Source organism: Chanodichthys erythropterus, chromosome 7, assembly GCF_024489055.1.
Source record: "Chanodichthys erythropterus isolate Z2021 chromosome 7, ASM2448905v1, whole genome shotgun sequence".
Taxonomy (NCBI): domain Eukaryota; kingdom Metazoa; phylum Chordata; class Actinopteri; order Cypriniformes; family Xenocyprididae; genus Chanodichthys; species Chanodichthys erythropterus.
The window spans coordinates 40,589,279-40,615,376 of NC_090227.1; the positions used below are offsets into that span (position 1 = coordinate 40,589,279).

Here is a 26,098-nt window from a genome sequence, read left to right on the forward strand (position 1 = left end):
CCTGACTGAGCCAAGTCCACCGCGCTGAATGAAGACAGAGAAATCAGGGGGAGAGAGACGGAGAACAACCACCAAGCAAATTACCACACCATTACTGCGGGGTCTTGTCCACATCCCTCTCTCTCTCTCAGATTGTGGGCTTGAGTGAGAGCACGTCTGACAGGGAAGAGAGGAAAACGGGGGAGATCTACCGGCAGATTCGTCCCCAAGGCTCCTAATTACAGCCTGTGTTTCCACTTTGATCCAGAAGCCACATCGCAGCCAAATACAGGGATGCTCTGACCAAAAACAAAGAAGAAATCGAGAGAGACACACAAAGACGAAGAGTGAGAGATGGAGGGATTTTTTAATGAATGAAGCATGCAGCAGCATGTGGTGGAAATAGCAGCGTCTACGTAAGGTAAGAAACACCTTCTTTGTCTTAAGCACAAAAACAAAGAGGCACAAATATTCTGCGGTGACGAGAAGCTGAGACTGCTGTTTCTCTCTCACGACTGAGAGACGGCTGTGTGGATGAGCCCTGGAGAATAAGCCATGCATATGCTAAGATATACACAGAGATGAGCTTGTGACAGAGACCTGAGGCAAGCCTGAAGAAGAGAATCACTCATAATCCGTACAGAGCTCAAAGAGCATTGTAGTGTCGGCTAGAAAGATTCAGTCACCAGCTGGGAACCAGCAATGCATGTATTCGTTTTGCTTCTTTTGGATCTCTTGACAGTGATGCAGCATAGACTTAAAATGTTAATTTTAACATATTTTGAAACTCACCACCATATTTAGTCTACAGTTCATTTTATATTCGGCTGCATTTAGATAAAACAAGTGTCAGTTTAATGTTCATTTCATATCTGCACTGCAATGATAACCGCACATGTATCATAACAAGAGAAGTGTCAACACTAATTCCAGTTCAGAGCTAAGGCTACGCAGCAGTGCTAGTCTTAATCTACACCTGGGTATTAGTGTTCAGTCATTAACAGCTTAGTTTAGGGCCCCTCCCCCACCTGACCCAGTGTCAAAACAACCCCGCATGCTGAAAAAACAACCCCGGGAACAATGCGCGGCCGGTGCTTAGCAAAAGTGTGATGCTAATTAGAGTGAGAAAGCTTTCAAAAAAATCTTTGTGCCATTAACGCTAGCTTGTATTGTGTTTTACCCAACTCTGCCAGCTGCTGAAGCAATAACAACCATAGCTAAATATGTAAATCATTACATAAGAGCAGGAGCGGTGCCGCTCTAGGGCAGGACTATGAAGCCATTAGTAGAGATGTGTTCCGATGTTATCTGAAAGTACATCTCTGTGAGGCTGTGTCTGGGATGGAGTCAAGGAAATAGCATTTGAACAGATAGGGCAAGTTAAGCTCAAATGAGCCTGTTGCGACTTCAAACAATTAAAGGATAAGTTCACTTCAGGATTAAAATGTCCTGATAATTTACTCACCCCCCATGTCATCCAAGATGTTTATGTCTTTCTTTCTTCGGTCGAAAAGAAATAATGGTTTTTAAGGAAAACATTCCAGGATTTTTCTCCATATAGTGGACTTCAGTGGCTACCAACGGGTTGAAGGTCCAAATGTCAGTTTCAGTGCAGCTTCAAAGGGCTCTACACGATCCCAGACGAGGAATAAAAGCCTTGTCCAGTAAAACAATCGATCATTTTCTAAAAAAAAGAGTGAAAATGTATATACTTTTTCACCACAAATGCTCGTCGGGCACTGCTCTGCGATGCGCCACACATTACATAATCACATTGGAAAGGTCACACGTGAAGTACCATGGTAGGGCAAAAAAAAATAAAAAATAAAAAAAATAAATAAATAAAATTATATATATATATATATAATATATATATATATATATATATTTATTTTTATTTATTTTTTTTTTTATTTTTTTTTTAAATAACCGATCGTTTCACTAGATAAGACCATTATTCCTCATCTGGGATCATGTAGAGCTCTTTGAAGCTGCACTGAAACTGACATTTGGACCTTCAACCTGTTGGTAGCCACTGAAGTCCACTATATGGAGAAAAATTCTTTCCTCAAAAACCTTCATTTCATTTCAACTGAAGAAAGAAAAACAAACATTTTGGATGATGTGGAGGTGAGTAAATTATCAGGAAATTTTCATTCTGAAGTGAACTAATCCTTTAACAACTGTGAGATGAGAACAAACAGGAAATACGTCAGAATTAATCTTATTTGTCACATATCTTGGTTTTGTCATCCTAAAATGGAGAACTACAAACTATAAACATCACAGTCAACATGAAACGGTATTCACAACCCATTTTACTTGCCTAATATGATGTATTCCCTAGTGAATCAGGATTTCCAATGGGAGAAACAGGGCACAACTTGATTTTATTGAATTGGGAATTGATTGGATGGTAAAAATCAGTCGTCACACCTGATTGGAAAGACAGAGCTGAATGTGAGTTTGCAGTGATTGTTGAGGACTTTTTCCATCTTGAAACACTTTTGAAGAGGCTTTTTGATTAGGAAATGGATATCTCCTGTCCTTAAATCTGTTTCATCATATTATATTCACAGTCTCTATTACATTAATGCTAACCAGCATTACATTATTATTGCCATGATTTCACAAGACTAATTTACCAACAACAGTAGCTTAAAACATTATCTATGCAATATATAAGCGAAATCACACAGCTGAGATTTCATTTGCGAGTGAAAACAGTTAATGAATTAATGATATTATATATTGTTTTAAATTTTCCCCCAGTCTCACAGACCAGGCTTAAGCCTACAATGCATTAGCTATTTTAACTGAAAGCAAACAGCACTGATATATCTTAAAATATGTCAGTGCCATTGTTTTGTCTTAAGATGCACTCCAGTAATGTCTTCTTCTAAGGCACGTTTATAAAAGCTACTTAAATGTCCTAATTGAACTAAGGCCTAATCCTGACTTAATCTAAGCCCTGTCTGTGAAACCGGGCCTATTTATAATACGCTATGCTACCTGGTGAACGTTTCTCTCATGAGAGCTCTCAACCCACTCAAACATTTTTAGCCTGCGCTCTGCTTTGTGGTGTCAGCACATAGCACTGATGGCTTTATTTTACCTTCGACAATACTAAAGACTCACAAACAGAATATTCATACTATATATTCAGCACAGTAAGCTATAAAAGCCCTGAATGACCCGCCATAACTCGTGTGATCACGGAGCGCTCGAGAGGACCGAGGGGACAGAAGCAAAGAACACAAGCCAACAATATCATTCGACTCCTCAGATAAATCAGTGCGGTTGCAGGGAATTCTGGATTAAGCAGATTTCAAAAATATTCTGAAGTCCTGTGGGCAAAATTCACAGCGTTTCGGCTGAAAGCAGTTCTGACGTTGGCATTTGAAAGCACACTATCCACGGCCGCTTGCTGCAGGCACTCTTACCCTCCCTCACACACACACACACACACACACTTGTGCGCACTCTCATACAACTTCACACACTTAGCCTCTCTGGCTAACATGTGAACAATTTGTTCACGTAGCAGACAAGCACTCTGATTCAACCTGCAATGTTATGTCCCATTTCGCTTTCTTTCACAGGAGAATCCACACTGTTTTCACACAGGCTAGTTTAGTTTGTTAGGGGAGCCTAAGCTCTCGAAAGACTGTAAAGCGATTCACAACGCCATCTGAATCTCCATGCCATGAATATTAACCAGCACAATTGTTCCCTGAGTGACGCTACCATGGCTGCATTATTCATTCATCGACGGCGCTGCCACAGAGAGTTACACACCGCTATGGCCAGTTCAGCTCGCGGTGCCCGGAGTGGAGCGCTAACACCCATAGTTCTTTCTCAATGGACGGCTAATGAACAGCTGAGAAACAGAATAAGAAAAGAGGAAGAGAGGAAAAGGCAGGAAAACAGATTGCCAGGCCTCAGGCTGGGCTGTTATTCTGCCTTCTTGAATTCGGCACCGCGGGGCTTTGAGCTTGTGTTTGGCTGCCATCTCTGGCCCACTTTAGTTGTGCAGTCGTAGACACACACACAAACACACTCCCATTACAGAACCATAACACCCCCAGGGACAGCAGCTGTTACCCCCGGAAGAGCTCGGCTCATAGTGGCAGAAGGGCTAAGAAGCTAAAGTGAGGATGCCAGGCCATATTTCCTCAGCGGGGTCTCACGTGGCCGCCCACCCTCCATGTGCCAAACAACTTCATCCATTCATACCTTATGTGGCTCAACTTTTCTTAATGATGTCTGGCAGCTGTACAAAAACAGCATAATCCTATTATTCTGAGTCCTGATATGCTTGTGAGGAGAAGGTACACTTCACTGACCGCCATCAGAAGATGACTGACATGCATTCTCAACTCCTTTCTGAAGCACAAGGGTGGCAGAGGTCCAGGACCACACTGTTCACACACGCTTCACATGTGTTTGACAAAAGCAAATGGGCTATTCAGTTTTGGAGGCAAGAGACATAACAAAAGCAACATGTATTTTATTTTAATAGTCTACCATCGCTTGTGTTGAAGGGATCACTGACCCAAAAAATGAGCATTCTGACATCATTTACTCTCCTTCATGCCATTCAAAACCTGTTTGACTTTCTTTTGTGGAATACTATATATATATATATATATATATATATATATATATATATATATATATATATATATGTATATATATATATATATATAGATGTGTGTGTGTGTGTGATTACAAGGCTTTAGAAGGTGGGATTTATTTCATATTGCGTATTGCACTTTTCATAAGCAATATGAGTGCACCATCTTTGTATATCTAAAAGTCTTTCATACAGCCCAATTGACCTTCATTATATGGACCAAAAGCACCAAGACATTTTTCAAAAAAAAAAAAAGATAGCCATAGAGATTTAGAAAACGAATTTCTTTTCCAACTTGATTATTTCCACTTAAATGCAAAGTTTTTTTTTTTTTTTTTTGCTAATTCTGCAGTCAGCGCAGCACCAGCTGAAAAACATTTCACCAAACCATGCTTACCAAGAAAAGGCAAAATTAGGGGTTGTTAGTGTTTACATGACACCATTTCCAACAAAAAAAGAAAACTTTTTATGCGTTTTGGCTGTTCATTTACAAAACAAAGACATTTTGGGGGCCTGAAAACACATTTTATTTTAAAACGGGATTCAAAGTGCAAGTTTTTAAAACGATACTGTTATTGTCTCTGTGTAAACTACAAAAATGCGAATTTGTTAAAACGGTGACGTTGTGCACATGCATATTACATGTTCAGTCTATAGGCGTGTAGTGTTTCTTTACAAAGTGACATGGCCAACTACTGGCCTGGCAGCATGATACAGCGTTTTTAAATGTTTTTGCGGATCTGTGTGAACTGGGATTGTTTTGACTACGTTGCTGTCTGTTCGCGAAAAACTCAAAGGAAAAACGTTTCCGTTTTTAGTACATCGTTGTCGTGTAATTGTGCCCTTATGCTGCATTCTAGACAAGGTTGGACGTGGGAATATCCCAAATTAAATATCCCACTTCAGACCTCAGTCAGTTCCAGGCAATCAGACATCACGTTGTCCACATGATTTTGCCACAACGCAATTAGAGCATATAGTGTTTTTGTGTCAATTATGGCAAAACAACATAAAATCTCTTTAAAAACAGCTGACAAAAAGCAAAAACAAAGGTATCATTACATAAACTCAATGTCTAATGTTTAAAGTTTATGCTCATTGGAAGTAGGACATCTTTGAAGTGACGTCAAATGACGCATCTTGCTGAGGTTGAGGCTGATCGATGTACCCTGAGTTCGAATGTCCAGATCGAATGTCCAACTTTGAGTAGTGTTCCAGACATTATTTCCAAGAACAAGGTGGGAAAAATCCAAATTCCGAGCTGTCTGGAATAAGGAGCAGTTCATACAGATCATGTTTTTGCATGAACTTGCTGTCTTTCACTGAGTGGGGAAATGTCCCAAGTCCAAATCCTGTATATTCTCATTCTCTTACTGCTGAAAAGTCCGAACCCTATAAATGTCTATCAAGAGACTGTGTACTTTACAGCGTACTTGATAAGAATGCAAAAGGAGCAGCAAGAGCCATGAGGGGATAATAAGCAAATGACCTTTAAAAACAATAAAGTCTCCCTTTAGTAAATCTAATTCAGCTAAGTATCTGTCCTCCGTGCCCGTCCTCTGGAACAGCAGTAATACATAGAGCCCCTCCCCACCTGTGCGATGCCGTCTGGCATAAGCCCCCAGTCCCTCAATAGCAGCTGCTGCGCTCACGATACGAGCACTGTGAAATATCTGAGACCAATCAGATTTTCTAATCCTGTGGATTCACCATAAAGTGACCATGACCGTCTCATCTCTGGACACCAAGTGCATTCACGTTTAATTAGTCTTCAATAATGTCCTTCTTACAGTATGAAACAGGATTGACACAACAGAGCGTCTGGCCTTAATGATTTGGCTTCTGTTTGGGGAATTCAGACTGAGGGTTATTAACAGAACATTGTAAGGTTAGGTTTATCACTGAAAATTGTATCATACTATGTCTTCTCTTTAAACAGCATTATAAATGGAACACTATGGCAGCAACTTTCTTACCTTTTGCTTCGGGCGGTACTGACAGTGTATGTCAGTTTTCCCCCTTTGTGCCTAAAACATTGTTTGCATGGTCGTCCAGTTTGAGGTATTTCAGATTTTCGGTCACAGTGTTCTCTCCATAATATTTATGATTCTTTGCAGCCTTTATCCACTGCCTACAATGCGCTGGATCCTTTACTTGAAACCGAAAGTAACTCACTCCCGCTAAATGTTTATTCCTTGAATTCTTGCACCAAGAACAATACAAGTCAACACCATTATGACTAAAAGTTTGCTAAGAGGTATTTCCTACTAAAGCATGGAGGTATTTGACTCTGGTAAGCGTGGCTTTGGATGGCAACATGCCCAGTGCATTATGGGTGTTGAAGTTTTCCTACCTATTTGTCGAAAAGGGAAGACAAAAGCAATTTTTCACAGTTTTCTCAAGTCAGGTACAGATTTAAAAAAGAAAAAATGCCTTTCTACTGTATAGGCAGCCAAGTTTTATTGAAAGCCCATTTTGCCAGCATGTACATGTTGATATTTGTCACATTCATTTGTTTGGCCTCTTACAATATGACTTGTATTGCATGTAATTATGTTTAATTAGTAATAATAATAGTATTATAGTCACTAAATATTTCAATGATTAAAATGTATTACAAATTAATTGTTTCTCATTATCACTGTGAGATGTTATTGACTTTATACAAAAAAAATTTGCATTGATTTGAATAATCATGGTCTTTTGAGTGCCATCAGTAATGCTTGCTGATCAACATTTGTTATATTTTCTCCTCTCTGTAAAATTTAAATATATAACAATGCAACAAATCACCTTTTACATCAGTATTCATAACTGTGCAGCAGCACCACTTGAACTGCAGAAAGAGGTTTTGTGTTTGTCATCAGGTTGCTTGTTGTAATAGTTCCTCTAATGACCTGCTAGTTAAAGTAGTTGCAGATAGCCTCTTAAAAGCTATTGTGTGCTGTCAAGCATTCTGTTAGGAATTACTGCTCATCTTTTGTGTAATAATCTGGCTAGAACATTGCAGATCACATCAAAGTCAACAGGCATGCTGATGCGACACTGTGCTTCTTTCAGCTGCCTCTGGGTTTTGTTTTCACTGAGAAGGACTCGTGACCTGTAACGGACCTTGCATGTATCTGACAGAAAAACTGATGAAACCAGATAGTATTTAGTATGTTAACGATTTAATACGATATTTAACCAGCGTTTAAACATTGCTTCATCAATAAGATGACACTTTATTATTGCCTTGGGCTTTAAATATGAGGTTAAAAATGGATTTAGTCAACCTCAGCCTCCTTAGCCTTGATTTAAATCACGCTCTTTCACTTTGAGGTAGGGACTCAATTACCATTTGAGCTACTCAAATGTGAATATGTAAAAAGAAAAAAAACAGGATACTCTATGAATTATGAATAACCCATGGGCAAATTGCTTTTTAATGCAGGTTAATTCAAGCTCTATATCTGCTTGCCAAAAAAGATCCGGTTGTGGTCACTGAAATTTTAAAATTTAGGCTAATTAGAAAACCATGCCTCTACTTAATTTTTTTGCAAAAATCCAAAAGCATTTATACATACAATTCACTGCGGTTTCCATCTGAAATGAACACTATAGAGACAGTAAATCTCCAACAACTTTTATTCCTTTTCACACAAATTATGTGTGCAGATTATTGATTAACAAAGACTTATTTCAATGTGTTCCTTTCACAATATGATTTTACATCACATAACCAGTTCCATATGTATAGCTTTTCTGATGTAGATAATTTGCTCTGTAGCTCACCTGGTACTTGCGCTGCGGAGCAAGATAAAAGAGGTCAGAGCAAGCCAAAATGGCATGGTTGCTTTATGTTTTTATCTCATGCTTTTGTTTGCCAGTTAGGTTTAGGGTAGGGTTTAATGTAGGTGGTACATTATTTTCAAATGCCTGTTAACACGACACACTAGATATTTCAATTCTGAGCTGCCGTGATACTTGCAACCAACGTAATAAAACATTGACAGATTCACCGCCATCTGTTTTGGATAAAACTGAATATGCTTTTAGTGTCACTCACTAGACATTTTACTTTGAAAGTGTTGCAAAATGTACAAAAAGCAGCATAGGCCTAATATAATTATGCAGATATGTTGCCAAACATATTTACAGAGACCATGAGTTGGTAATTTTACAGTACACTTACACAGAATTAAAGAGCTGTTTTTAAAGGTGCCCTAGAATTAAATATTGAATTTACCTCGGCATAGTTGAATAACAAGAGTTCAGTACATGGAAAAGACATACAGTGAGTCTCAAACTCCATTGTTTCCTCCTTCTTATATAAATCTCATTTGTTTAAAAGACCTCCGAAGAACAGGCGAATCTCAACATAACACTGACTGTTACGTAACAGTCGGGATCATTAATATGTACGCTCCCAATATTTGCATATGCCAGCTCATGTTCAAGGCATTAGACAAGGGCAGCCAGTATTGACTTCTGGATCTGTGCACAGCTGAATCATCAGACTAGGTAAGCAAGCAAGAACAATAGCTGACATGATCCATGATATCATGATATTTTTAGTGATATTTGTGAATTGCCTTTCTAAATGTTTCATTAGCATGTTGCTAATGTACTGTTAAATGTGGTTAAAGTTACCATAATTTCTTACTGTATTCACGGAGACAAGAGCTGTCGCTATTTTCATTATTAAACACTTGCAGTCTGTATAATTCATAAACACAACTTCATTTTTTAAAAATCTCTCCAACCTTGTGTAATGTTAGCTTTGGCCACGGAGCACTATCAAACTCATTCAGAATCAAATGTAAACATCCAAATAAATACTATACTCACATGAACTGATGTATGCATGCAGCATGCATGACGAACACTTTGTAAAGATTCATTTTGAGGATCATATTAGCTGTGTGAACTGTGTTTATGCTGTTCAAGGCAAGTGCAAGCTCCGGGGGCGGGGGAGCACGAGAATTAAAGGGGCTGCAACCTATATATCGGTGCATAGGTAATGATGCCCCAAAATAGGCAGATAAAAAAAATGAATTTAAAAAAATCTATGGGGTATTTTGAGCTGAAACTTCACAGACACATTCAGGGGACACCTCAGACTTATATTACATCTTTTAAAAAGAAGTTCTAGGGCACTCATAAAATAGCAACATGAGCATTAATGTGAAACTGAATTTAATATGAACAATGGCACTTTTGAATGAGCAAATACAAAGTTCTGTCATGAAACTCTAAATAGTTCCTTAACTTAACACAGCTGACTGTTCCTGATATATTATTAGCCAAAGAGCTCGGCTTGCTGCTCCGCCTTAAAATACATGGTCAGCATTTGCTGTAGCACGCTTTAAGGAACCCTTCACCTTCCCAAGCTCCACCTGTATAGATCTGCTACAGGTAATTCATGTACACTCTATTGTACAGCAGCAAGTCCTGTACTGCTCTGCAGCAACAGCAGCAGCGTAGCAGATCTATTCCGCCAAGACCAAACATATCAACACTGTCATATCCATTAAGCAATTAAGCATTAACCAAACACTCCGAGAGCTGTCATGAAAGAAATATTTTGCAGACTCTATTATCATGGGTTACATATTACGGTGATCATGGTGAAATTTACAACATTAGTGATGTATACAGACATCTTTGTGAGCTAGAGGGTTTGCAGCAGCTCACTTTGTGCAGATTTGAGCCAAACTCACTAGAATTTGACTCTAAAAGTGCATTGAATCTCTGAAACTGGGAGACATGCCACTGGCCACTTTCATTTACCTTTCAAATGGCAATTTAATATGCTAGTAAGATTTATTTACAGAGGACTATTTTCTGCTTTGGCTTGGTATTTCACACACTGGCTTGAGAGAGTATGAGTGTTTATTTCATGGCTCTCTGGAATATTTTATTCCGATTCATCCATCCATCCATCCATCCATCTATCTGAGCAAAATATTCTATCTATCTATCTATCTGAGCAAAATATTCTATCTATCCATCTATCTATCTGAGCAAAATATTCTATCTATCTATCTATCTATCTATCTATCTATCTATCTATCTATCTATCTATCTATCTATCTATCTATCTATCTATCTATCTATCTATCTATCTATCTATCTATCTATCTATCTATCTATCTATCTATCTATCATCTATCTATCTATCTGCCTTGTAAAATGGTGCCACCACCAAAATATTCACTGACCTGGAATGCATAGCAACAGTTACTATGCGTCTCTGCTTTGTAATGTCAGAAAAGATGATGAGGACACTAGTGTGGCAGGAGGTCTAAAAAATCTTTATACAATACAGACCAAACTACGATATGACTAAATATTCTGGTATTTTCTGTCTCTTTTCCATTATTGCAAAGGTTAAACTCAAAACATTAAAACAGAAGTGCAGCTTCAGAGCAACATCATCTCCACAGCTGGCTATTGATTTTATACCCACAAATTGAGATGTGATTTCAAGACTTCGTAATGCTATGATTCTTTTCTGATTTGTTCAACTCCAGTTGCCCTCTTTCATCTGACTTTTCTTGGTGTCTAGTGCTGGGATGCAGGGCACATGTGCTTTTGAAATGGCTATTTCAGCTTAATGAATGTTGGAGAAATCCCATTAAGGTCCATCAGTTGCACAAATTATGTTTACAAAGGAGGATTGAGCAGCTGGTGGTCATTTTTCTCCCAAGAAGTGAGCCACTATTGCTGGAGAATGAAAGGATCTGAAAACAAAGCGCTGTTTCTGAACAAAAAAAATAAAAAATGCATCAAATCAAACAAATGTGCACGTGTCACTTTGTCAGCTGGACAGTTTGAACAAAGTTGGCCAAGACCAATTGATGGTTTTACAAAATTATTTGATGGAATATGTTGACTGAAAGGCTCCATGTGGTTTAATGATGGGGCTTTGACGCTGTTCAATTGTTCCATAAATGCTAAATGAGATAAACAGAAAACCAATCGATTTGTCCACAGTGAAAACATGTCAGTGGGATTTCTGAGGTAAAAGCGCCTGGTTTATCGACAATCTTGCGTTGTACTAAACTAATCCCCCTATGTCTTTGATAGCATACTGTGCTGTTATTGACATGCTAATGTTCGATGTTAAAGACAGTGAGCGTTTGAGTTCGTACAGGGATTCCCTGAGCACCCCGTGCTGGTCCGATGCTTTTTACACCACTGCAGTCATTCTAAATGAGCTACAAAACCCGACTCTGACTAGAGGGAATTACAAAACAAGGACCCAGCACTTCTTCTAGCAACAAAGAGAATGGCTGATTTTCTTTTTCTCCCACCACAGTCTATCTAGAGTCTTTGTATTTAGGGAGAAAAAGCTTGTGAGGCTTGAAAATGCCAATTTGTTTCTTAGTCATCCTCCCATCGTGAGCCTACTGCGATCCTCGTAGGTAATGAGTCTGGTGTGCCAACTATTTGCATAGCCAATTAAACCTCCCTGCGTTCAATAGGGGCACTTTAAGAGGATAATCAGGGCTGGATGGTAGGCTGAGACAGGAAGCATGACTCATTTTAGACTATTGGGTGACTGAGAGTCAAAAAGTAGCTTGGATTTTGGATTAACACATTAGCGGTGTTTTCTCGGGGGGGGGGGGGGGGGGCGTGAGCTATAAAAATCTTTTTTTATTTGCAATAATGCAGAGGATGCAAGAATGTTTTAGCATTCATAATCAAACGAGTCATTGTCAGAATCAATTGCAAGTAATCAGATTAATTGAGAAGACAGAAGGATCCAAATAATATGAACCAAGTTAGTTCTTATTCAGCACGCGAGACAGTAGTATGAACTTGCGTGTCTCATTCACTGTAGAATCAATACGCATACAAATGGCTTCATATCAGCTTCGATTATTCAGGTTATTACGAGTGATGTTGGTCATTTGACCCATTGCCGCATTAGCAAATTATATAAAAGCTGTTTCACTCTGGAGGGTTCTTAGTTCTGAGAGTGATGTGCCATATATGGCACACATGTTAACTAAGCTTTTACAACATTGACTTTACTGATTTTCCCATATGTCCTTTGCTACCCGTAACCTGCACTGCTGTAGATGAATAAAATGAGCTGCACACCTTTTCTTTTCTCATTTGTATGTCCTGATGATAAGGGTGTTTCTTCAACTTCAAGCACTTTAGTGTCCCAGAGGCAGTTTTTTATTAAATGTGCCATCGAATTGAAAATTGAATTTACCTCGGCATAGTTGAATAACAAGAGTTCAGTACATGGAAATGACATACAGTGAGTCTCAAACTCCATTGTTTCCTCCTTCTTATATAAATCTCATTTGTTTAAAAGACCTCAGAAGAACAGGAGAATCTCAACATAACACCAACTGTTACGTAACAGTCAGGATCATTAATATGCACGCCCCCAATATTTGCATATGCCAGCCCATGATCGAGGCATTAGACAAGGGCAGGCAGTATTAACATCTGGATCTGTGCACAGCTGAATCATCAGACTAGGTAAGCAAGCAAGAACAATAGCGAAAAATGGCAGATGGAGCAATAATAACTGACATGATCCATGATATCATGATATTTTTAGTGATATTTGTAAATTGTCTTTCTAAATGTTTCATTAGCATGTTGCTAATGTACTGTTAAATGAGGTTAAAGTTACCATCGTTTCTTACTGTATTCACGGAGACAAGAGCCGTCGCTATTTCCATTATTAAACACTTGCAGTCTGTATAATGCATAAACACAACTTCATTATTTATAAATCTCTCCAACAGTGTAGCATTAGCCGTTAGCCACGGAGCACTATCAAACTCATTCAGAATCAAATGTAAACATCCAAATAAACACTTACGCGATTAGACATACTGCATGACGAACACTTTGTAAACACTTTGTAAAGATCCATTTTGAGGGTTATATTAGCTGTGTGAACTTTGTTTATGCAGTGATAGAGTCGAGAGCTCGGGAGGGGGCGGAGAGCGCGCGGTTTAAAGGGGCCGCAGCATGAGATCGCCGCATTTCTAATTATGCCTCAAAATAGGCAGTTAAAAAAATTAATAAAAATAAAAAATTTATGGGGTATTTTGAGCTGCAACTTCACAGACACATTCAGGGGACACCTTAGACTTTATTACATCTTGTAAAAAAACTTTCGATGGCACCTTTAAAAATAACAGATTATTGTTGTTATATAAAGATCACATTGAAACGTTCTACAACTTTTCACCATGCCTTCATTATTTATTTTTGCTACCTGTAATTTACTTTGTATTTTATATAAAAACTTTATTTTTACTTAAAAATAAGACAATTTTATAATTTATTTGTTTTACTCTTGTCCCAGAGCAAGACTTTCAATTAAAGTATGAATTTAGCAGTGTATTTTGACAAATTATGCAAAAAAATGTTAAATGATTATTAAATATAATAAATATAAATCATTATTGTGTGTACTTAGGATACAGACAAAGGAAAAGGTCTTTTTTCTAAAAAATGTATTAATTTCCATCACAGAATGAAGGAAAGTACAGTAAGTACAATTTTTGACAGAATTCTCCTGTTATTTATATATATATATATATATATATATATATATATATATATATATATATATATATATATATATATATATATTGAAAACTTACATAAACTAGCAAAAAGCAGTTTCAAGTTTCAAGCACATGTATTGCAAGAAACAGCCATATTTATACTTTATTGGAATCAACAGCTTCCTATTAATCTGACTTTATTTGGTCGAACTAAATGAAATTTAGAAACATGAGTGTTATTTGTGTGGTTCAGTAGCAAATAAAAGTAGTTTTATATTTCAACCTTGGTTCTTCCTTTCAAAGGTGGCCTTGCGATATTTTGGAGTTGCATTAAATCTCGAAAACCTTGGCTGTTTTATAACTGACCTTCACCTTATCAGACAGGGCTGTTTTATCCTTTAGATAAGCATCGGTGCAGTGGACATTACTGGCGTGGATTGTGTGGAACAGGCAGCCATTAGAGAGTGTGTAATTGATCGGTGGGGTGAATCATCACCTCTTAGGCAACCGCTAGACAGAGATGTGAGAGAAAAGACTAATGGTGCAAGCAATACATTCTCATTTACAATCATTTACACCACTCAATACTACAAAGCTAAAGAAAACATTTTTGGGTGGATTTTAAACACATGTGAGCAGGTCAACGCAAGATGCATGAGTTTTCTTTCTGCTGCTAATTCAGCATCGTGCAATGGGACAGGGCATTTTTCAGAATGAGTCAGTCTGTGTCTCGTGTCCCTGCGGACCACACGGTCCTCCAGAGGAGGCGTTTCCACACACAGAGTTGTCCTCATCAGCCTAACTCAGTGAGAGAGACTGTCAAAACAATGGCCAATTAAAGTGCTCCATCTGTACTATACACACTCTACAGGCGATTCGTTTGAGAAAGTGTAACATGGCTTCCAGGAGGCCATATGTAATCTTAATGCTGAGTGTCGCATTCAGAGCGTGTGCAGCTTTAGTCCAAATGAACAGACTAAATTTGTATCCTGCAGATTAGGCCTGATATCACTCTTGTGAGATAAAAAATGTGTACTTATGATTTCCTCTGGCTTTCTGTAACTCAGCACATGGTTGAACCAGTTGGTACAAAACTGATTGCAGATTGTAAGAAAACACGTTTCACAGAGGAGACATATGTGAAACATGATTTACAAACCACATTTGGGTCATTCTAAAAATATGGTGACTTTGCGGATATTATATTTAAATTATATATATAAGAAGAAGAAAATACATATGTAAATAGTATTCAAAATAAAAAATATACTCTAAAAAATGCTGTTTAAACCCATGTTTGGGACAAATATGGACAAACCCAACTGTTAGGTTTAAAATTTTAGTTTTAAAATGAAACCAACGATTGGGTTTGTTCATATTTAACCTAAAAATGGGTTAAATATTTTATGTTATGTTTTATGCAATTATTTTGATAAAGGGAAACAAGATACATAATATTTTATGTTATGTTTTATGCAATTCTTTTAATAAAAGGAAACAAAATACATTATTTATTCTACAGACATTCCTCTTTAAATGCAATAAGTATCAGCTGTGTGCAAAGTGAACCAACTTTGGTTTTCGATCACTGAAAATGGGTAAAATTCAACAATTTGAACATGGAGCTGCTTTGAGATCTCCATATCTATGGCACTGAACAATATAGGACCTTGCAAATTAAGATTTCTAAAGGAAAGTTGGTAACACTTTACAATACGGTTCATTAGTTAACATTAGTTAACTACATTAGTTAACATGAACTAATAATGAACTGCACTTATACAGCATTTATTAATCTTTGTTAATGTTAATTTCAACATTTACTAATACATTATTCAAAGCTTGTTAATATTAGTTAATGCACTGTGAACTAACATGAACAAAGAATGAACAACTGTATTCTCATTAACTAACACTAACGAAGATTAGTAAATACAGTAACAAATGTATTGCTCATTGTTAGTTCATGTTAGTTAATCCATTAACTAATGTTTAACAAATGAACTGTATTGTAAAGTGTTACCGGAAAGTTTATTAAGAATGAGAATCTAGGAGGATATTAAGATATCTTGAATTGTCTTGAGTTACAGGCATGTAAATTTTGGAAAAGGGATATTTATGGCACTCAGAAAGGTGTGTTTTATGCAATTGAGCTGATAGAAAAACACAAGACACATTTCTAGTTTCAACATTATTTGTTCTTCAGATATACCTCTTTAAAAGAAAAAAAGTATCAGCTGTATGCAAAGTGACCAACATCTGTTTTTTGACCACTGAAAATGTGTACAATTTACCAATTTATTCAAGGAGCCGCATTAAGATCTTCATATCTCAGGGATTGAACTATCGAGGGCCTTTAAAATGAAGATACTAAAAGGAAAGTTGGTTAAGAACCAGAATCTAAACTGATATGAAGATAACTTTAATACTTATTGAGTTACAGGCATGCAAACGTGAGGCAAAAAACACAAGAAGTGCTTTTTGCCATTTTTGAACTGTCACTGTTGGCATATAATAAAACAAAGATTGATAAAGTCAACAGATTTTACTAATAGACCTACCAATCTCTGTGTAAAAATTAAATAATGATGCTGCCATCTTTCTAAAGTCATTTTTACACCCCTCTAATTTGGCTCCAATTCTCAGGTGAAAATGGTCATTTTGACCCTCCTCTACAAAATAGTGGATTACTGAGTAAATATATATCTGTGACATTTAATATTTTGGCTTTCATCACTATTTATGTTTGTCTTTGCACAGAAAAAAATATTAACAAAATCAAAAAATTGAGCCGGGGAAGTTTCCAAAATTTGGTTGATTTGACACATTATTATTTTGTAATAAAAGAAAATAAAAATCTGTATGTTTTCCACAGAAAGCTGAAGATACTGGAGTTTGTTTTCAGTTGTTGCTTCTCTAATACAATTGCAAATACTTACCAAAACAATCCTATATCTATTTGGATAGTTTTAGCCAAAGTAAGCCCTCTTCACAGTTTTTAATCATGCTACTGCCAAAACTGCTTCACAATTTCACACTTTATTTCAGCCCACGTAAGAGTAACATACACTCAATTTCTACCACTTTATAAGTCCATTTTACTACACTATAATAAGTTAATGGTTTCATTCTTGTGGGAAGTTTTATAAAGCTCATCTGAGCAACAGTAACCAAAGGGGTTGGAGTTTAGCGATGGGTCAGTTCTTTGTGTCTAGTTAATTAGCTCTCTTCTCCTCCAGCCTGATAAGCTTAAAGACGCTGAACAAGACATTTGAAATCTTATTGAGAAGGTCAATCAGACCGAAGATAGCACGAAGCTAGCGCAATAAAACTGAGGTACAGCACTGTGCGAAAAAACAAACTCAAGCCAATTTACATCAGCTCTTCTGGGGCCCGGAGCCTATGAGATTTTGATCCGGGAGTGCTCTGCCTGCCAATGCCGGCTCTGACAAGATCCCAGGGAAGGGCGAGCAGGACACACTGATCCGAGGCGAGACCTTGGCATAGCGCTGCTGACTGGCAATACTGATTTGTTCCCAAGGCAACGGCCATGCGTGGTTTGTCGTGCTGAACGCATGCAGGATGGGAGGAATCAGACATCATACTGTATTTGTACCAGTTCACCATCCGTGTTGAGCAGCACGATCTAAACATAATGATGTCCTTATTTTGATCAAATCGAAACCAGTCATGAAATGAGTTGTTTTACTTCGCCTGGTAAAACAAAGAAAAACATCTTTTTCATAGCTGTCATTTGGTGGTGCTTTTTTCGTTTAGCCCACAGGATTTATTTGCTCATTACTTTGTCAAGATCTCTTTATTCTCAATGTAAAATGAGTGTAAATTGCTCTTCGAGTCTCCTGCTGTGTGAGTTCTGGTGCGAATTGAGCCAGCAGAGCCAGATGCTTCGCAGAGTATCACCGCGTCTCCTGAGGCTGTGATTCTGCAGCGGAGCTTTTAATCAAAAACCTGCGTGTCAGTGAGAGCCGAGGAAACAGATCTTCCTCTTCATCAACATGTCCCCCTGACTTTCATTAGACGCTGTCTAGATATACGTTTATTGGAGCCAGCTGTTATAATGAGGCAAGAGAGAAGAGCAAGAGCCCTCGAACAATACAAACTGAAAATAAAATGGCAGGATAGCCAAGGAAAAACAAGAAAGCAAAAATTTGACAAATTCCATGACATTCTGCGTTATATACTAAATTCCGTTTTTATGACTGGATTCCGCGATTTCTGCATCACGGTGCACAGACGCACCGAAGCTTCTTTGTTTAAATTAGCTCAAATGTACTGTTAAATGTAATGTAATTACCTTGACAAACTATACATCATTAAAAAGATCTAAGACTCGAGCTTCAAATTTTAATCTTTATTTTACTCTCAACATTGTATAGTGACCGTTATTTGTTAATATGCGTCGGGAGTTTTGAATATGAGAAAAACAGAGTCGTTACCTTTTCATTGAAATATGAGCGTCAGCTTCAGCCATTGAGAAAAAGCTCCTCTGAGATCGTCATGAAAAAACTCAACAAAATAACATCCCTCAGGGCTTTTAGCTTAAAGGCATGCACATTTGGAGAAAAATTGATGGATTCTCATATGTTTATGACAATTTTCTATACAGAGGCATAATATTTATTCAATTTTTACCCAAAATGCGCTGTTGTCATCATATGAATGCTGTATACACTGATCTACTGTGTTTTCAACTCATACCTGCAGCCGGAGGGCGCTCTGTGCACACTAGTCCACAAATGACACGTAGTGAAGGACAGGCATACCATGTGACATTCCAGGAACTAACAGAGGCTTCCAGAGATCGCTATAATCATTGATATAAACATACAGAACGTCACTTTTGAAAGTAATAAATACACGATTGTGACGATATGTGGTTTATCTGTTCTTCACGCCATGTCAGGTATTCATAATAGTAGATTATATTTATAATGCAATGCTTATCGAGATAGCATTTCTCATTGTGCGGAATAGCATTAAATTATATATTTTCTGTCTGAGAAAATATATAACAGAAGGTTGTTTAAAACACTCGACTAGTAAGTTTGGAGCAAAAACATGGTTTTAATCTTATAAATTGTCGTGTTTTGTTGGTGTGCTAAGCTAACATGCTAACGAGCCCAGAGATGCACCTGTTCTGAGCAAATGCAAATAAATCATTTTGAATCGTAAAGCTCACGTTTTTTTGTCTTTTTTCAAGAAGGGCATTAGATACAGTTTCAAAGAAGGCGAAGTGAGAAATTTGGTGAATTAAATGAGGGATTAAATCATCTTGAATAGAACATCAGTAATTATAATACAGACAAAAGAAAAGAATAATTAGAGCCAAAAGCAGGCTGGAGAGGTGTGAATGTGTTCAGGGGAGACTGAAACTGAATGGGGCAGTTAGCACCACAAAACGTCTCGGGTTACGAGTGTAACCCTTGTTCCCTGAGTAAGGGAACGAGACGCTACGTCGGATGACGTGATGGGAACCCTCTGTATTTTGTGTTCGTGAAGCACCTCTGTATCCAACCAATGAAAAGACGTGAAGTCAGAGACGGGTGACGTCACGGATCAGGAAGCTATAAAGCACACCTGAACACAAAGCACGCCAGCTTCTGTAAAATGTCTGAAGCAAGCGCACCAGGTATGCAGGAGATACGGCCACGTGACGTAGCGTCTCGTTCCCTTACTCAGGGAACAAGGGTTACACTCGTAACCCAAGACGTTCCCTTTCGTGGGAACTATCGACGCTACGTCGGATGACGTGATGGGAACGCAATCCCAACTACGCCGTCTCTCCGAGTGCCTGGCTGCTATCTTGTAGCATCCTGGCCCCCGGAGTGATGTTAAGGTGAAGATTGTAAAATCTGATAAAGGTGTGCTGGGATGACCATCCAGCCACACCACAAATGTCGTCCATAGAGACACCAGATAGGAGAGCTCTGAACGCGGCCATACCTCTCGTGGAGTGAGCCCGCACCATCAAAGGACACGGGCGCCCCACCGTCTCATACGCAAGTGAGATGGCCTCGACCACCCACTTGCTCATCCGCTGTTTAGATGCTGGGCCCCCCTTCTTAGGGGACCCATAACATACAAACAATTGTTCTGTTTTTCTCCACAGGGCAGCTCTGTGAACATACGCATCTAATGCTCTTACAGGGCAAAGCAGATTCTTCCTTTCCTGATCCAAGTTTGCGAAAGGAGGCAGGCAGAAAGCCTCAAGTACAATGGGGCCTGGGACCCTCGTCGGACCTTTGGAACATAGCCCGGCCTGGTATGCAGAAAGGCTTTCACCATACCAGGTGCAAACTCAAGACAAGATGGAGCGACTGACAGCGCTTGTAAATCACCAATTCTCTTCAAAGAAGAGACGGCCAAGAGACAGATAGTTTTAAGTGTCAAGAACTTGTCTGACACCTCCTCTATTGGCTAGAAGGGAGCCTCAGCCAGCCCTTGGAGCACAATAGTGAGGTCCCAGGTCGGGGTCTTTGTGCACACCACAGGTCTCAACCTGAGTGCACCACGGAGGAAGCGTACTACTAGGGGGTCTCGACCCAGCGAGGAGCCCCCTACAGGGATATAATGAGCCGAAATAGCGGCCACATAAACTTTCAGCGTGGAAGGGGTTAAACCTTCCGAGAACTTTTCCTGAAGGAACTGAAGCACGTCAAAGACAGAAGAATGGACCGGGTCCAAATTATGCTGTTCACACCACACAGAGAACAATTTCCATTTATATAAGTACAACTTCCTCATGGAGGGAGCTCTGGAGTGAAGGATGGTCTCCACAACCTCGGTTGAGAGACCAGTTCCTATGAGCCTTGCCCCCTCAGGGGCCAGGCCCACAGTTTCCACATTTCTGGGCGGGGATGGAGAATCATGCCGCCCGCTTGAGACAGGAGATCCTGCCTGAGAGGAAGCTCTAAGGGAGAGCCGTAAAGTAGAGACATTATGTCCGAAAACCATATTGTGGTCGGCCAGTAAGGGGCCACCAATATTAGGTCGACCTTCTCCTGGCGAACCTTCTCCAGAACTCCCGGGAGCATTGAGACTGGGGGGAACGCATACAGACGTAGCCTCAGCCACGTCTGTAGCATGGCATCCAGCCCTAGAGGTGCTGGGTGCTGAAGTGAGTACCACAGAGGGCACTGAGCTGACTCCTCTGTGGCAAAATAGATCGACTTGAGCTCGACCGAAAGTTTTCCATATCAACTCCACCACCTCGGTGTGGAGTTTCCATTCCCCCGGTCTCGCGCCCTGCCTCGACAGGGCGTCCGCTCCCACATTCAACCGCCCGGGGATGTAAGCTGCTCTCAGCGAGAGGAGCTTTCCCCGGGACCAGAGGAGGATGCGACTGGCCAGCTTTGAATAACAGGCGAGACCGCAAGCCCCCCTGATGGTTGATGTATGAGACCACCGCAGTGTTGTCTGTGCGGACCAACACATGGTGATCTCTCAGGTCTGGGAGGAAGTGTTTTAATGCAAGAAACACCGCCATCATCTCCAGCCGATGTATGTGCCAGGAGCGCTGATGGTCCTCCCAGAAACCCTGAGCCGAGCGACCACTCATGATCGCCCCCCAGCCCGTGAGGGAAGCATCTGTCGTAAGCATTACACGACGACCAGAAGTCCCCAGCACGGGTCCCTGGGATAGGAACCAAGGCTTCTTCCACATGACCAGAGCACGAAGGCATCAGCGCGTGACTTTGATCATGCGAAAAGGATTTCCCCCTCGGGGAAAACCCCTTGGTCCTGAGCCACCACTGTAGGGGTCTCATTTGCAGAAGGCCAAAAGTCATAACGTTGGACGCAGCTGCCATCAGACCCACCAGTCTCTGAAACTGTTTTACAGTGAGTGACTGGCCTAACTTCACCCCTTTCACAGCCCCGAGAATGGAACTCACACGAGCAGGGGACACCTGCGCCTGCATCGTGGTGGAATCCCAGATTACACCTAAGTAGTTTGCAACCTGACTCGGGACCAGCACACTCTTTTTGGCGTTGAGCCTCAGCCCAAGCCTCTTCATGTGCGACAGAACAACATCTCGATTTTGAACTGCCAATTTTTCTGTTTGAGCTAATATCAACCAATCGTCGATATAGTTCAGCACGCAGATGCCCTGGAGTCTCAGCGGAGCCAGCGCTGCATCCACGCACTTCGTGAACGTGCGGGGTGAGAGGGATAGGCCGAACGGAAGAACCCTGTATTGGTAAGCTTCGCCCCCGAAAGCAAACCTGAGGAACTTCCCGTGTGAAGGATGGATGGATACATGAAAGTATGCGTCTTTCAGATCTATCGCTACAAACCAGTCCTCGGACCTGATCTGAGGGATGATCTGTCTGAGTGTAAGCATTTTGAATTTCAGCTTCTTTACGGCTCGATTTAGCAAACGTAAATCTATGATCGGACGCAACCCTCCATCCTTCTTCGGAACAATGAAGTAGCGGCTGTAAAAGCCCGAAATTTTGCTGGGAGGGGAAACCCTTTCTATAGCCCCTTTTTGCAAAAGCGTCGTTACTTCTTGCTCCATCACCAGAGACTGCTCTGGGGTTACCACCGTAGGAAGCACCCCATTGAACTTGGGCGGTCGTGAACCGAACTGAATTCTGTAGCCCTGTTCTATCATGAGCAGCACCCACTTCGAAACATTCGGGAGATTTTTCCACTCTTCCAAATATTCTACTAAGGGAACCAGTCTCTCGAGACTGGTCTCTGGTGTTTTTTGAGCACTTGGCTCGTCTATCTGACGCGGCGCACCGGCAGACAGACGAGTCACGTGCTGGCCGACCCTCCTCGGAGGATCGGTGGAAACTGCTGTGCCCTGACTCACGCTTGGTGGCAGGGTTGACAGAACGGTCCCCTGAGGGCACCGAGGAGGACCCGATATCCGAATCCCCCCGGAGGGGCTGCCCTCAAGAGATCCTGCACTATAAATGTCAGGACCTCTTCTTTGAAGCCTTCCGAGAGATAATGACGGTCCTCAGATCCGTCCTACCTCCGGACTTTTAAATTCCTCAGAATTTAATGTATTCAATATTTCATTTAATCCTCAAATTAAATGCAGCCAGTTCTTATATAAATATATATTTTTTGAACAGACTGAATATATTTAGAATACAAAAAAGAATTATAGCTCGTAATAATTCGCAAGGTATTTTAGGGAAAGAGAGAAAGGGAACTCCCGTCTACTCAGATCCCTTAATATATACATACACATACACACACATGCATAATTACGGATACGTGATATATGCGCAGCCTCGGCAAACGCAAGACCCGAGCCGTATTTTCATTCTTGCAGACTTAATCTACGCGCTGCCTCGGCAACGCGAGATCCGAGCCATATATTCTTTAATGAAAACTCAGTCTACGCGCTGCCTCGGCAAGCGTGAGATCTGAGCTATATACTTTAATGAAAACTCAATCCAGAGATTCGAGCTTTGCAATAGACTTTTATTCCCTCGAGAATAAAGCCAACAGGAGTGGAGCTAAAACTCCCGCTAGTGCATACTTTTCTTCGGGACATTTTTATGAATGAACACTGTCACTGTCAGTTGTGAGCTGACGTGCACGCTCCACTCCCAGCAAACAAAACATAAATCGTGTGTATCCCAACTCGCTTTGTAGTGTAGCACAGGGGGAAAATCAAACTGCTGTTCACGATTGATTTGTTATAAACGTGTGATTTTGAAACACGATATGTGTGTGTGACTGTGAGGTGGCGATCCTCAGATCGATATCACAATATCCACCTCCTCAGAGCTGGACATGTGAGTATCGGTGCCTCAACCCGGGGGAAGAAACCGCAGAGCGTGCTTCCACCTGGGAGACGGCACTGAACCTGGCAGGTGAAGGCAGAGAAAAGGCGCGCCCGTCTCTAATCCCTCTGTCAGATCCATTTGTGAACCCCACGAACGGAGCCTCCGCCCTGCCTCAGCAGAAGCGGGACCCGATCCGCGGGGAACACTGGAGCAGTGTCCTGAGAGTGAGTTTTTACAGTGCACACAGACGGCTCCCTCGAGAGCTGCCTGTGCTCACTCCCATTTCACTGCTGTTTCTCGCCATAATACATGTCTTTTTTATATATAAATATATGGATTGGTGTGAGATACTCTTGTCCTCAGACGAAGAGATCTTGACTTGTTTATATGTAATAAGACAAACAACACCAAATAAGACACACAAGATACAGAGAGCGCTTGCTGAAGACAACAGAAGCTGGCGTGCTTTGTGTTCAGGTGTGCTTTATAGCTTCCTGATCCGTGACGTCACCCGTCTCTGACGTCACGTCTTTTCATTGGTTGGATACAGAGGTGCTTCACGAACACAAAATACAGAGGGTTCCCATCACGTCATCCGACGTAGCGTCGATAGTTCCCACGAAAGGGAACAATATAGACAATACACTTGAATAGATGCTTAGATGATGACAATAAACATCAGTTAACATTTTAGAGTCTTTTCTAAATAAAATCACATGACACGGTCTTGAAAAACATTTAATAAAACTCAAAGTTTTAAACATCTTCAGATTTTAAATATAACATGGTCAGACATGTGGCTTCAGCTGCAGTGCACATAGATTGCCACAAGGCCAACTTCACTTTTATTTTCATAAATATACTTCATAAAAATAGGATAATTACCATAAACTGCAAAGTGTCTGCTTTCAAATGAGACCTTACCTATGCTTTTAGTGCAAAGGGTTCATGAACTGTATCAGTTTTAGTTTGGGTATGTCATTTCTTGGGATTTTCCAAAAGCGGGGGTGCTGGCTAACAGGTTAAATCAAACTGCGATATAGACTAGTGTCCGTAAATATTAAACTGCAAATAGTCCATTTAAATATGAATCCTGCATGTCTGTGTGCCTCTGAAATGAATGATGTGGAAGCACGGTTTCATTTACCTCACACACATGCACACACACGTGAATGATGCTTGCAGTGTTTTCATCCTCGGTCGCCTCACTATATGAGGAAATGAACGCGCAAAATTAATCTCCAGAGCTGCTTTGAAAGTTAGCATTCAACCATTTAATTTAAGAAAACTATTGTCATAAACACAGAGAAACTCAAAGCTCTCGGCAACCCGTCAAAATAAAAGTTCGATTTAACTTGACATAAACATATTAGTGTTGTACAGTAGAATTTAGATAAAGTAATTTAATAATAAATTATTAAAATGTTTTTGAACGTTTTAAAACGTTTTTATAAAAAATGTTTTTAAGGAATAATCTCAGTTTGTCTTCCATGTTTTCATTTTAACAGTAAAGCGCTGTTGTGCAGCACATTGTTTGACAAAAAAATTTAATTTCATGATTAAAAGATAAATTAAATGGTATTAAAATACGGAACAGTTCTTAGGAAAAAAAAAATCATAAAAATACTTTTTTTTAATGAATAAATTTTGTTGTTTTTAAGATTTCAATTAATTAGACATGCTTTTTGATTGTTAAAATGTAATAAATCATTAAAATGGAATCCAGAAAAGTTAGAACAGAAAACGGAATTTGGTAAAAAATAAAACAGAATTTGAGGGGAAAGAATAAAACATATATCATAGGCCCCTAAAAAATGTAATTTTTTGTTAAACCTTGGATAAATTGTTGGTAAATTGGATAAGTTTTGTTATTTCAATTAATTAGACATGTTTTTTGATTATTAACATTTAATTTTACCATTAAAATGGAGTAAAAAAATAATAATAAAACAAAATCCAGAAAAATTCAAATGAAAACAGAATTTGGGAAAAAATAAAACTGATTTCATAGGGCCCTATATACTGTCTGTAATTTATAGAGACATTTCTAAGTTAATTTTAATTGCCTTAACAGGTCATCACTGTCAACATGTGGGTGATACGGGATCGAGTCTGCCCTGATTCCTTTTCCAATACACTTTATACATAGAGTGCACTACATCTAACAAAACAGTCCAATTAT

At 39.6% G+C, this 26,098-nt stretch overlaps 1 protein-coding gene across 3 annotated transcripts in view; it reads left to right on the forward strand.

Annotated features, from left to right (window-relative positions):
* Nucleotides 1-291: 291 nt before the first annotated feature.
* b3gat1a (beta-1,3-glucuronyltransferase 1 (glucuronosyltransferase P) a) overlaps nucleotides 292-26,098 on the forward strand; it is a 101,351-nt gene continuing 75,544 nt past the window's right edge. For all 3 annotated transcript variants that reach the window (XM_067389434.1, XM_067389436.1, XM_067389437.1), the window contains exon 1: nucleotides 292-400. The gene's annotated coding sequence lies outside the window, so the exon portion shown is untranslated. The remainder of the gene's footprint in view (nucleotides 401-26,098) is intronic.